Genomic DNA, 15,644 nt, shown 5'->3' with positions numbered 1-15,644 from the left:
GAATGTGTCTTAGATATATGGATGTATGAATATGGGTTATATATTTTGTTTTTGTTGTTTATAGTTGTGTCTGTATTGCGGTTACTTTACCTAGTTTCACCTCAATAATGTAGACAATGTAAAAGACAAGTAACGCAAAGACCGCATAGGCGCCTGTAATTAGGCCCAATGTAAAGTCCATTTTACTGCTCTCTCCTTCACACGGATAATCATACATTTGTGATGCTTCTATTATTGTTATTCTCCAACTGCTTGTTTATATTATATTTATTTTGCGGTCCCACAGGTATGTCTGTGTGTGCGTATCCGTTTGAGTTTACGAGCGTAATTGATGTTATTGTTGTTTGCATTTAGATATGCTTCTCACTTTAAATGTGGACATTGCCATCTGTATGTAGTCATTTTTCTGTTTGCAATTTCATGGTGCTTCCGTTTTGTAAAAATTTTCATTGCTATGGAATTCATATGATATAATATTTTGAGGTGATTTGTTTTTCCATTTTTTTTGTTTTCACACATTAATATATGCATAAATACATATGGTACTATGTACATATGCGCAATTATGCGTTTGCACGCTTTTAGCTAAGGCGTATTGGCGCAGAAAATCAATATTCATATATGTACTTATATTTGTGCATCATCTTGTAAAATGTTTGCATTTGCAATAATTGTGTGTTAAATTTACTGCCCACTGTGAGTACACATTTTAAAGGAGGAGAATGCTGCTCATTAAAATGTTTAACAAATGGGAAGTGCATTTGGTTGCGCCGCGCAATCGCAGTTGTCTGTCAATTGATGCGTGGTCGCCAGGTTGCATGTTAGCAATATTGCTCGTCCGTAATTGCAATTAAAGTTGATTCGAAAAACTTAGCAGTTTGTAATTTGTGATGTATTATGAAATTCGTGGTGTATTATGAAATTCACTTTGGAAAAAATAGCATTTACGACATTAAAATCTGCTTAAGGTTTGTCTGATGGAACCTACACATTTTTTCAATGTAGTTAAAAGGAATGAGAAAAATTGTCCACCTATTGCCCAACTATTTTCATGAATTTATTTAAGTGATATTCGTTAAACAGTGGTAGTTTGTCGAATACATGTATATGTAATTATATATGTATATAGCGAAATCGGACGTAGCGATTGCGATCGATGTGAACCAAGAACTTTCTACGATCCAAACCACGGAATAAGATTATTTGACGTTTACAACAAAATATTTAACTTTTTGTGATATTTATGTGCGTACTTATAAGCTAAGATACAACAATGACATTCGTGACACAGTGCATGAAACATCAAAAATAGAATACGTTTTATCTAATATTCGTCGCCCCTCGGTCGGTAATGGCAAATTTCGAGTGCATTTCTGTCATGAAAAAGCTCCTTATAAAAAATGACATTCGGAGGCGGCTTAAAACTGTAGGTCCCTCAATTTGCGGAACAACAGCGGGACACACACCACAAATACAAGCAGGAGGAGCTCGGCCAATCACTCAAAAAGGAGTCTTCTCCAACACTTCGCTCTATGAACTTCACGAACGGATCACAATTTGGAAGTGTTGTTCTTGGCATTCATTATAACTTGCCAAACCTTAGTGAACAGAAATGTCAATACAGTTTGCCCTTCTCAGCCGTCAAACCATGGTTATCGATATCGATAGATTTCATGCAGCTAAAACAACACCCGATACACTGGACCACTCAATACTTTACCGCAGTAATAATTTGCCTCTCCGGAACCTTGCCTACTCTTGTAAGCTTCCAAGCTATTTGCTCGTTGTGACAGCATATCTAATAAAAAACTCTACGTGGTACATATATGTATAGCTCTGAAAGTCTCTTCAGTGACATTTTACAGTCTTTTAATCCAAGGTGTATTTCAATGTTGCATGAAATCTTAATTAAAAGAAGCATCAATATCTCAAACACGGATACACTAGGCCAACTAGATCGCTACAGCTGTTACACATGGAATTTAGTTCATCAATATCTGTCGGTTGTTGTTCATGGTTTTTGCGCCGGATATTCAATAAATAATAGCAAACATTAATTTGTGCATATGTGTGCAAGCCTTTCCATGGCATAGAATCAGTTTGAATGCTGGGATTTTGCAGCGCATTTACCAATGTACTCGTATCGCAGTATACGCGGATGTTAAGAAAAATTTTTGCCATGGCTTTTTTATTTTCAATTTGGAAGATAAGATCCTAGAGCATGTATGTATTTCTATTTGTACTTGCGCATGTATGTATATATATAATATCTGAGCCTTTGCAAATGCAAAAGATGAAATAACATGTTAAATGTCAGTTATTCATTTGTTATTTGACTTGAGTTTCATAAAATTATGTAATTTTACTAATGCGTTATATTTGAAGTCGTATTATCTTAGCTGTCAGAGTTAGCCTCTAAATAACTGTGCCGGTCGATTGAGCATACATACTTCTATTGCAAATATTTTTACGAAGTGTTACATTTATTTATATTTATAAGTTGTTTTTCATTTCACATACTTTCATAGGTATGTAGTTAGATTACATTTACATTCATATTAAACAGTCAATATTGCCCTTAGAAGTGGTGAACTTTTTCTGGGCGAATGAGTGTCTTGTGTTGAAGTGAACACTCCAACAATTGTCAATGGTTACACAACCGGACAGAAATAAATTTGTAAACAGATACATTGTTTATATGTACATATACATGCCTACATATATATGTACAGGTATGTATGATTTTTCGCTGCGCCGCTGATTAATGACTATGCTTCTACTACTTTACTGGAAATATAGTCATTTCATTTGGCTGTCATTATTTGTTTGCATAGGTGTTCCATGCAATGTTATTTGCCGGTAAAATTTTTTCAATGGTGTTAAAATGGTATTTTAAAAATATACTTTACGTTTACACCGCAGCTTACTTTTGGGTTTGCCGCCGTTAGTGTGTTTAAGCTCAAACACCAGCCAAAACAATTGTCAAGTCTCGTACAAATATCGGAACCCAAACCCATTTAAAACCCATCTTTCGCAGTGTGTTTGTGTTGGGTTTGCATGCCTTTTAATATTAAACGGTGGCAACAGTGTTCATTTACGTCATTTTTACTCTTTCGTTATTGCATTCGTTTCAAAAGCAAAAGTCGGCATATCGTTAATATTTATTTATTGAATTTTAGATAGGAATACATACATACCTATATATAAAGGGTGGTAGGAGGATGGAGGTACTTTTTCCAATAGGGGTTTTTTGACAGTAGTCAGACGTGATTTGACATAATTTTTTTCATTGACATTTCATCATGAAAAGACTTACGTCTGAACAAGGTTTGCAAATCTTACAACTGTATTACGAAAATCGACGCCCTGAGAGAACAGCCATTACATCCCTAGAAAACAGCCATTCGGTGGGGCCTATATGCTGGAGGAATCATCAGCCCATATTTCTTCAAAGACAATACTGGTGGCAATGCAACATTGAATGGCGAACGCTATCGCTCCATGATAAACGACTTTTTGATGCCGTAAATTGAAGCCCGTGATCTCCACAAGCTAAAAACATTTGGTTCCAACAAGACGGTGCTACTTACATTTAGCCCGCGCAACAATGGATTTACTGCGTCGTAGTTTCGGTGAGCAATTTATCTCTCGTCTCGGACCAATACATTGGCCACCAAGATCGTGTGATTCACACCTTTCAACTTTTATTTGTGGGGGTATGTAGAGTCAAATTGCTTTGTGGATAAACCAGCTTCGATTGAAGTATTGGAAGCCAACATTACTAAAGTTATTCACGAGAAACCGACCGAAGTCCTCCAACGAGTCATTAAAAATTGGTGTTTACGGATGGCCGAATTACGACGCAGTTGCGGCCAATTTAAAATCCGATACCTATAAATTGATCACCCTTTACACAAAAAAAATACCAGTCTAACGGTTAGACGCGATAGAAGTGAAACCTTCCGTAAAACAAACTGAGAGAGAATGAGACGAAAGCAGCATTAGGGGCGGGATAATTATAGGTTCATTATAATATTGCTATAAAGTTCATATTTTATTTTCTTCATTTTATTATTATTCATCCTCAATGTTTTCAATTTCAACAAATGATACGAGTGGCTTGTGATAGCTAAAATATGATACAAATTCTTTGGTTTCGATGTTGTCAACATATCTTTAAAATACCGCGTCAATTGTTGTTTTTGATCGTGTTCAGTGCGATTGTTACACATTTTTAAATTGAATGTTGTATTGAGAAAGTCAATTGAAGGAACCGCTGTGTCCAATGCAAAATTTACGTTAAAATCGCCACTTAAAATCATTGGAACTTTATTGTAATCTTTTCTAAGTATCCGCGATACTTCTGGTGTATACTTTATTAAATTTTCGTGAATGAATTCCGTGATGCTATTTATGGATTTTTTTTTCTGTCGATACTCACGACACTTTTCTGTATTATTTTTCGGCATAATTGCGGTAAATATTTAAAAATGAAAATATTTACGAATATAAAAATACACACACGGTTGCTATTATGAGCGTCCCCAGCAAAACCTGCGTGACCGAAACTCTAACACAATTACATTTTTTTGAATGTTACAAACACATATGCACGCAGGTTTTGCTGGGGCGTGACCGAAACTCTAACACAATTACACATATGCACTCGTATTTGTTTGAAAATCGACTTTGGAAAATGTCACCTTTGGAAAATGTGTAAACAGTAAGCAAACTTTATTCAAATATTTTCCCTCATTTTTGCATCAGTAAAATTAAACAAACGCCGTAGCCGAATGGGTTGGTGCGTGACTACTATTCAGAATTCACAGAGAGAACGTCAGTTCGAATCTCGGTGAAAACACCAAAATTAAGGAAAACTATTTTTCTAATAGCGCTCACCCCTCAGCAGGCAATAGCAAAACACCGAGTGTATTTCTGCCATGAAAAAAAGCTCCTCATAAACATATCATAAAATAAAATAAAATAACTGTATAAAAAAAATTTTTTTCTTGTGATTCGAACCAAGGATTTTGGATCGGAAGCTCACATTGCTAGTCGCTCGGCTACCGCGCCATGCTGTCGGCGCTGGCCTAAAAGTTATTTAGTTCGTCGCTACGTTTATATGTAATATTCGTAGCCAAGAGTGTCGCTTTTTTCGTTTCACTTTTTCTCAAATCACTCCCAACGATTCTAAAGAAGTTTTCACTTCAATAATAAAATAAACGAATTACAGTTTAAACACAATTTCCATCAAACACGCAGTGGAAACAGTTGACATTTCTCTCATATCCAAAACCTGCACATCCTGGGTTTGTCTCTGCTGGAAACGTATCATTAGACTTCATTTGAATAAATTATGTACAACATTGTTTCAGTATTATTTACAATATGACAGAATCTTAATCCCACTTAAAGAACTAGCAGTATTCAGTGTTTATATTAATTATTACTATTTTTGATTTTGAAAGATGTGTAAAGTAGAGTCCAAGGAGTTGATTTGCTTACATATTCATTTTGATTTATTTGTTTTATTAAATCAATTCATTGTCATCATTCTACTGTTTTCTGGTTTTACTATTGGATTCATAGTTTAAAGTACGTGCTAATTTCTAATTACACTGGATCACAAATTTCAACTTTTTTTCTGCACCAGAGACGCCGTTATGAAATTCCTATGTAAAATCACCGTTTGATTCCGAAAATCAAGGTTATTTTTTATTCTATGGTAACGTTTTTGAGATATTTACGAATTACCGTTATTTCAAAAAAACAAAAAATTGGGCCCACTTAATCATATATATCTCGAAAACGAATTGAGCGATTCCAAAACCGTTTAAAGCTTTTAAAAGGTAATAAAATTTCCTATAAACTGTGTGTAAAACACTTTTTGCTAGGCCCTGCAGATTCAAAGATAACGAACTATCATAACGGATTTTTTAAATTTTTTTAGTAAAAATATAAAAAAATTTGTACTTTGAGAGAAAGGATCTCGAAAACTTTTTACTTTTTCGTGTATTTTTTGTTTTCACTCTAAGCTCTGTTTTATTACAAACAAAATAAACTTTGATTAAACAAATTCGATGAACTAATACAAAAGTTACAAGCATTCAAGTAAATATATCCATATAGTAAAACTTAAGTACCCTACAAATAGTAGCATATGTACATATGATTCTGTCATATGTACATATGATTCTTAAACTATCTATTTAGGCGACATATGAAATTTATTACACCAATGAAGAGGAGGGAACCAACTTGCCATTCAACGGACTGCTATATTTGTACTACAAAAGTATTTGGGGTTGGAAAGTCAAGAAAAGTAACCTATGCGAGCGTATCTACAGTGTCATTACCAGAACTAAATTCAACGGAAGCTACATTGCCAGAATCAAATTTAACTTTAGTTTCGGCTCCAGTTTCATTGTCAACAGCAGTATCTGATTACGCGGCATCATGTTGTACTGAATTGCAAACGGAAAACGAAAGAAACCCTTTGTCACAAGCACATCTCAATGATTGGATAAGGGATTTGGAATTGTCAAAAGAAAAGGCCAAACTACACGCCTCTCGTATGCAACAATTTAAATTTGTTTCATCCGGTGTTAAGGTAACATATTATATGACTCGTCACGAACAATTCTCCCAGTACTATACGAAGAAGGACAGTGTTTGTTATTGCAAAAACATTGCTGGTCTATTTAAACAGTTTGGTGAACCATATGATTCAAAAGAGTGGCGATTGTTCATAGACGGCAATTAATTAAGTTTAAAGGCCGTATTATTGCATATTGGCAATCAAAAGCCATCTATCCCGATCGCGCATGCAGTAAATACGAAGGAAACATATGAGACAATGCAAAAATTGCTTGAATTAATTAAATACGAAGAACATGATTGGAAAATATGTACCGATCTAAAAGTCGTTGGAAAGCTATGTGGTCTACAACCTGGATACACAAAATACTGTTGCTTTCTATGCAAATGAGATAGCCGAGCACGTCAAGACCACTACATCATAAAGGATTGGCCAGAACGAATCGCGTTTCAAGTTGAGGTGGATAACATAAAATACTCATACTCCGCTCCACATCAAGCTCGGCCTTATCAAAAACTTTGTCAAGGCTTTGGACAAAGAAGGCGAAGCTTTTCATTATTTGAAAACAATCTTTCCACAGATTTCAGAAGCAAAAATAAAGGAAGGGATTTTTGTGGGGCCGCAAATAAGGAAAATAATGGTCAATACCCATTTCAAAGAACTATTGTCACCAGTGGAGGCAGCGGCGTGGGACTCTTTTGAAAAGGTCGTTACTTCTTTTTTAGGCAAACACAAAAGTCCTTCGAGCTGATAGAGAACGATTTAATCAAAAACAATGCGGAAATGGGTAAATAAAAAACACATATAAGACCGTTATATATACAATATATATATATATGTATATAAGACCGTTTTCTCAGTTAACTTTAAAACTAAACAAAAAATTTTAAAGCAAATTTTTAAATTTACATGAGAATATATAGCTCTTAATCTAAATTTATTGCCCTGCTCCGAACAAACAAGAACGACCAAAATTTGTTCTGAATTGGAAGATTAACCCAGCCTAAGAAAATTATATGCTAATGTGTCACTTACGTATTTATCTAATTCCTTTTTTAATTTTCTTTCAGGAGTAAATATGTCTTTAAAAATTCATTTTATGCACTCCCATTTAAATTTTTTCCCGCAAAATCTTGGCGACGAAAGTGACGAGCATGGCGAAAGGTTTCACCAGCAAATGAAAATGATTGAAAGTCGGTATCAAGGATTCTGGGATGTCGCTATGATGGGTGACTACTGTTGGTTTCTCATAAGAGAAACCGATCCTTATATAAATAAGCGTCAAAACAAGACACATAACTTTTTCAATTATAAAATAAGATCATAGAGTTAAGACAGAATACATACAGTACATATGCTATTATTTGTAGGATACTTAAGTTTTACTATATGGATATATTTACTTGAATGCTTGTAACTTTTGTATTAGTTCATCGATTTTGTTTAATCAAAGTTTATTTTTTTTGTAATAAAACAGAGCTTAGAGTGAAAACAAAAAATACACGAAAAAGTAAAAAGTTTTCGAGATCCTTTCTCTCAAAGTACAATTTTTTTTATATTTTTACTAAAAAAATTTAAAAAATCCGTTATGATAGTTCGTTATCTTTGAATCTGTAGGGCCTAGCAAAAAGTGTTTTACACACAGTTTATAGGAAATTTTATTACCTTTTAAAAGCTTTAAACGGTTTTGGAATCGCTCAATTCGTTTTCGAGATATATATGATTAAGTGGGCCCAATTTTTTGTTTTTTTGAAATAACGGTAATTCGTAAATATCTCAAAAACGTTACCATAGAATAAAAAATAACCTTGATTTTCGGAATCAGACGGTGATTTTACATAGGAATTTCATAACGACGTCTCTGGTGCATTTTGGCTGTAAACCAGTGTTATTATATACACAATGTGTATTACACATGTATGTATGTATGTATGTATGTATATACGTGTATATTGTACTTTGATCCCAAAGATCTTAGCAAAATTTTTTAATACTTTTTATTACCGGTAAAGTTCTTACCATTTAATGGCATGGCATGCATTCAAAAAGTGAGTAATTTTGTTCCGAGTAAAAATCCCTGTGGACTTTTGACAAAACAACTTAAATCCATATAGCACCTTCTATATCAAATACTATTAGGTATGGGAATGAGTTTCCGTCCTTTCTTAAACAAAGTTACGAATTATTTAAACAATCAAATAATACATGATAATATGGGAAATACTCGTATGTACAATTGGAAGCTACAACTTTACTCCATCTTTCAGGCAGCATACGGATTCCTCTGAAGGAAAATTCGAGTTATTTTGACTTGATCCAGTCATTGAGCCACTTTTTGGTGCTCTCGTAAGAAGTTAACCGCTCTCCAATAAGATTGCATTGATCGGAACAGATGGTAATTAAGTAAATGTTTGTGTGTCTATCTATAATCGCGCTAAATAAAACTCATATAGATTGAATTTGATTTCACCTAGTTCGATTTTGGATAAAACTTTGGCCAACTCCCATTTAACAGAAAATTAAATTCTTGTCCGTCTGGCAGTTTGTGCAACAAACAATTAAATATCTATGCATAGGTACGATTGGTATTGAAATTGGACAATAACTATGCTCAATTACATATATTGTACTATATGTAACGATTGTAGCGACAATTTTCAAAAAAGCTGAATTAAAGAGATCGCTAAATAAAGTTTTGCTTTGTATACAGCTTTGTTAACTAAATACTGTGATGACTTTGCGCATTAAAATTTCTACTAACTTCAGCACAAGGTTAGACAGAACTTATAGAAAGCATTGACCCACACGTTGATTACCATCGAGTCTGATTCGTTTCGGTTACTTGGAAGATAAATCAACGAATAATGGACGACACGGTCTGCCATAAATGCAACCATTATTCAAAGAAATTCAAGAAACGTACTTATTTGCCACATGAAAAATTTTCTGCAACCAAAAATATACAAAAAACAAAATTCTAATTTCCAAACGCAGTAGATACGCGAATAAAATTCATATTAATACCGGTTTATATTCACCAATTATTTGCTCGCTTAAGGTCAGCCTCAATATATAAATTATTAAAGAAAAATTTTGTATGAAAAAATAACAAAAGAATTAAACAGCTCGAAGGCAACTTTCTTAGATCAGTGCTACCAAGTATAAGTACATAAGGGGTATTCAATTATTTGCTTTTGTGAATAGTCATTGTGCTTAATCGTAAATAGAAACGTTAACTAATTTTTGTACATTTTCTGTAAACATATATAGTTATATAGCTTATTTTTTAATGTGGTCACCGAGTTCCTACCAACTCGTTTTTTTGCCACCGTCAACGAAATAGGTTGTTCAGTGCTGCCAAATACAGTATGTAACAAACGACTTACTCTTTAATTCGCAATTAATTAAGTGCCTGTTGAATCGAAGCAGCTATTGAAGTGTTCATCGAATTCATAAGTAGTACCTATATGTACATAACTTGCTATGAAGTTTTTAAGTCCGCAACATATTCCAAAAACTAAACATATATAATTATATAATTGGCATGTACACCCTTTTTGGTTGTTTGGCCGAGCTGCTCCTCCAATTTGTGGCGTGCGTCTTAATGTTGTTCCACAAATGGAGGGACCTACAGTTTTAAGCCGATTCCGAACGACTTTTTATGAGGAGCTTTTTCATGGCAGAAATACACTCAGAGGTTTGCCATTGCCTGGCGAGGGGCGACCGTTATTAGAAAAAACGTTTTCTTAATTCTGTTGTTTCACCGAGATTCGAACCTATAATACTTGTCTCTGAATTCCGAATGGTAGTCACGTGAACCAATCCCCCAAAAAAGAAATGATTTGTGGGAAAAAAACTAGTGGATTTTGCACCATGACAACACACCCTCGTACAGTGCCATCATTATCCGTAAGTTTTTGACCATGAACGAAACGAATACCATCCAACAGCCATCGAATTCACCTGATATGGCTCCCTGTGGTTTTTTTCTGTTTGACCGAGTCAACGAACCACTAACGGAACGGGAACAGATTTTGACAGCCGAAAGGAAGTAAAGGAAGAAGCGAAGACGGCTCTGATGTCTATACTGAAAATAGAGATCCAGAAATGTTTCAAGAGCTGTATCAAACGGAGGCAAACAGTTGATGGGGAGTACTTTGAAGGCGATAATATCACTTTTGAGAAATAAACTTGTCTTTTGAGTTTTCTCAATATATTCCGGGAACTTTTTGGTCAATGTGACATACTCTTCGTTTTAACTTTTTCTTTTCTAGTCTTAACATATTTTTCAAAATTAACTACCGGTCTTTCGCTTTGTCAAGTAGATATTATATTTCAAATACAAAAATATATATACATAAGTAAAAAGTTCCTATGTACATATGTACATCTGTAGGTATGAGTCTAAAACTGTTTAACATTGATGTGATTTTACAGCTTATGATTGTACTTTGAAATATAGTTCAAATGAAATGTAAGTGCAAATAGAACCGAAAGAGCGTCAGATGGTCAAAGAGCGCATGTGACAGCCCTTTGGACTCTGTTTATATTAGTTGACAACCAGTAAGTGGAGCTCACCTCAGTAACGTGCACTTGTATCAATAACACACTTTCAATTGACATATGCACATATACTTCATAAAATTCTTTGAGACCTACATTCGCACTTATAGCGAGAGATTTTTAGAGGCATACCAGTTTTTTCAAATAGCATACATAAAAATCAATGAAATTAACAATATTTTGACTTTGCCCGTGCACGTGTCGCTGAGGCCTGAGTTGCATGCTAAACTATTAAAAGCAAAGTACTGTTGGAAAACCTATACGCTTGTACATAAACATATATTTAATACATACATACAAACATACGAGCGTGGAACAATTAAATATTAGGACGCAATGTTTTGCAAAAATAAGCATCCGTTATAAGCTCCGGTAACAGAAAAGTTCTTCAACTGATTTGTTACTTAGTGAATAAATAGCATCAGACACTAAGCATTCGTAAATAGCATTACATATTTTATTTTTGGGTATTTTTTCGTTTATTAGCAAAATTTGCCGTAGTAAAAATCATATCGAAGTTGACGTGTTATCGTCCATATTCTGAGATGGGTATGTGTGCGCGCGCTATCAATATTTGGAATATTTGGTAAAAATAGCATCATAATCTCAACAAAAAACACAAAATGAATAATGTTTTGAATACCAACAATAAAGTCACTCGACCACTTGACAATGGCTTGGCATGACTGGTCCAAAATGTATTTGACAATGCTTTAGGAATTGTTACATAGTTATTAGCCTCACATTGCTATTTGAACGTTTCTCTTAGTATAACACAAATAAATTATTTATACATCAGTTGCAACAACAAAATAATCCACGCTTATGCAAATAAGCGATATCAACAAAGGCAACGGCGAGCGGAGGCAGGCGTGTTGACAGTGAGGTAACGTATACGCCCAGTGTTATTGTATTGAATGTTACCGTTATCTGCAAGAGATAAAAATGTCTGTTTGTACATAACAGTCTCAGAATAACATAAACGCTAAGCTCTTAGTACGAACTTTTATTTTATGAAGAAACTTTCCGCACACATTTTGGCTTACGTCAACTATGAATTTAGATTTAAATTTGTTTTACCCGAATTATTATCGTTATTTTATTTTTCTATAGTTTGAGACTGTTGCACTTAATTAAACTCGTTGCTTCATTGCACTTAAATGCTTAATTTTTATTGATAACTTTTTCACATGTGCGTGTTCAATCGCTCCGTTTAGTTAATTTTTACACATCTTTCGTTTTCATTTTTACTTTTCAAAAGTACCTACAAACACACTTAATTGAAAAATGATTCAGACACGCCGACGGACATAACACAACTGAAAACAAGTAGCCTCTTCGCACAGGCATCGCCGTCGCTTTTGGTGATACCTGGTGTTTTACTTGCTGTGGTGAATTTTTAGCTGCACTTGTTGCTGATTTGAAGTGCTTAAATTGCTTCTACTGATAATATTGATATTGCTGTTCATATTTTTCATATTGCAGCTTTTTTCGCTTCTCTCATAAGTCCGTAATCAGCTAAAACACTGATTTTTGTATTATTTAAGTTTTTGCACTTTTACTGCTTTTATAGCCATGTAGGGATTTTTATTGACACTGAAATGTATAATATAACAAATGCCTCTTAGCCAGAAAATTTACTTAGCAGGGAAATCACATATGCAATAACCGGTTTTTTCAGTTACTTAGAACATGCAAGTTAACGTTAATTTCGTTTCGGATTTTTTTCGAATTTATTCAACTTTATTTAACTCTTAATTGCGAGGTTAATCAATTTATTACTTTCCTAGACCCTGTTTAGAACCTATATTAAATTATTTCTGTACCTTTACCCTAAACACGACTACACGCGCACTAATATAATTTTTCATTTCATTATTTTTACATCCAGGGGTAAGAGAAAAAACAAGATGAAAATTAATATGTGTAAATATTTTAGAACACATGTAGAAGAAGGAAATGCTGAGATGTTTTCAAGGATTAGGCGTGTTATCCTAAGCAATTATATTGGCTCTTGTACTTTGGCTTCCTCCGAAAGATGCAATAGTTAAGTACTGTATTTCTATCGCAGATTTAAAGGACCATGATCATGAACTATGTAGATCAATCAGCCAATGGTAAGAATCCAGGTGCATTCGTTTCAATTATGCAAATAAAAACATATGTGTATATGTGCATGTACATATATAGTACAACAACGGACGGATAGAAGCACCCTTGTATTTATGTATGTAGATATCTTATCAAATAATAATGTGAACTAGTTCACCATGCTTTGAAACTCTGATAAGGCGGTTAAATAGTAAAGCCCAAATTATAGGGTGATTCATCTATCAATTCGACTTTCAATTTTATTTAATACGGCAATAAATAAGAGAGGCAAGCAATTCGAGTTTCTTAGTGAGTTAAATTTATTGCACGTTAACTGGATATGCCAGTGAGATGACAGTTTTCTTGAATACCAAATCAAAAATATAAAGCGTACACAACGAATGTAATAACTATAATCGTTTTTTTTTCATAAGTTAGGAAAAGTAAAATCATCTGACTATTGTCAACTAAGAATCTCTAGTGATTCTATATTCATGATTTTTACGTTGTATCCTGTCATACCAAACCGCGATTTAAAGACTCGTTGGCAGGTCTCTGTTTGGTGAAGCATTCGGGAACTAGCTTTATCTTATAAATTAAAGAATTTATAAAAAAATTAAATCATAAGCCATGAAGATTTATGACAATTAAAATGTGCAGAATTTTAAAAATGTTTGTTGTGAGTCTCACACTCAAGAATTATTGTTTTGCGCCCAATAATTTCAATAATCTACATATAGGCATTCCCACCAGAAGGTCCATCATAGGGCAGACAAAATGTTAAAGGTTAATAAAATTGGATTATTTTAATATTGTCATATTGAAATATTGTCTCAGGCTTCCCAATATTGTCGTTTGAATTGTAGGCCGCGAAAGCCACTTTTGTTTTTGTCCCTACGAATGCCTTGTTTTTTTGCAATTATTTTGAAAACGAAAAACTGCCCAAAATCATCTTTAGCGCAGCGATAGGACTAATTAAGATTTAAGTACATTGTCAAAATGAAAAAAAAAACGTTCCAGATGATGGTTTTTTCTGTTTGAATGTGCACAACGGCCACGTTCGACATGATGGAAATGCCCTCATACCTTCTGTCAAAAAATATCGGGAAATATTTATTTAAAAAGTGCGCGTTACACATGTGTCTATTTTTTTTTTTTTGCATGCAATTAGCTTGTTTTTGCCATTTAATTATGTCAGTCAACCGCAGGTTTGCTCTGCGATTTTCACTATGGATAAAAATATCGAACAAAGAATTTGTTTTAAATTTTGTGTTTTGAACGGGATTTCGTGTGTCGTAACGATGGAAATGTTGCAGAAAGCCTATGACGAGTGTGTTTTATCAAAAACACGGGTCTACGAGTGGTATAAGGCTTTTACTGAGGACCGAGAAGTCGTGGAAGATTTGCCACGATCCTGTCGCCCATCAAGGTCTTCAACGGATGAAAACGTGGACAACGTCAAGGAAATGGTGTTGGAAAACCATCATTTAAGTTTGACGAAGGTGGCTCGTGACCTACGCGTGTCTCACGAATCAATTTGTAACATTGTACACCATCAGTTGGGTACGAGACGCGTAGCTGCTCGACTCGTTCCAAGAGAGTTGAATTTGTTTCAAAAAACTCATCGGAAAGAGGAGGCTGAAGACATAATTGAGCCAGTGAATTCGGATCCGACGTTTATTCAGAGCATCATAACAGGTGATGAGACGTGGGTATATGAGTTTGACATGCAAACCAATCAACGGGCGGCTGAATGCCGCTATCCACATGAGCCGAAACCCAAAAAGCCACGTTAAAGTCGGTTAAAAGTGAAAGTCATGCTACACGTTTTCTTTGATTAACAAGGTGTTGTCCACTCGGAATTCGTTCTAAATGGTTCTACGGTAAATACGGTAAATAAAGAATACTATTTGGAAGTTATGCGACATTTGAGAGAGAATGCGCGTAGGAAACGACCCAATTTGCGGAAAGAAAACTCATGGATCTTGTACCATGAGAATGCACCATCTGACAAGCCTCATTTTGTGAACACTTTTTTCACCAAAAAATCGATAAATATCATCTAAAAACCACTGTATTCACCGGATTTAGCCTTCTGTGACTTTTTTCTTTTCCCAAAATTTTAATTATCACTCCGCGGACTCCGCTTTGAGTCGAGCGGGGCCAGACCTATTCAAACGCGTTTAAAGGATGAGTTGACGACTGGACTAATCGTTGGCATATTTGTATTCCTTCGAATGGAGCCTATTTTAAAGGCGACAAAATAAATTTTGACGATTAAACAATTATTTTGAGCTTAACTGAATTCCCGGTACTTTTTTGACAAAATGTATGTATGTAAATGATATTACTTATCTTTAACTGAACAATACACAATTTTTAAGGATACAGT

The 15,644-nt window shown here is 34.4% G+C and overlaps 1 protein-coding gene across 1 annotated transcript in view; it reads right to left on the bottom strand.

Annotated features, from left to right (window-relative positions):
* The window catches only part of LOC129246358 (uncharacterized), a 108,573-nt gene that overhangs the window by 34,636 nt on the left and 58,293 nt on the right, over positions 1-15,644 (bottom strand). The gene's annotated exons all lie outside the window — the stretch shown is intronic.

Source organism: Anastrepha obliqua, chromosome 4 (genome assembly GCF_027943255.1).
Source record: "Anastrepha obliqua isolate idAnaObli1 chromosome 4, idAnaObli1_1.0, whole genome shotgun sequence".
Classification (NCBI taxonomy): domain Eukaryota; kingdom Metazoa; phylum Arthropoda; class Insecta; order Diptera; family Tephritidae; genus Anastrepha; species Anastrepha obliqua.
Note: the sequence above shows the minus strand (reverse complement) of the source record. Positions and strands in the feature narration are given on the sequence as shown.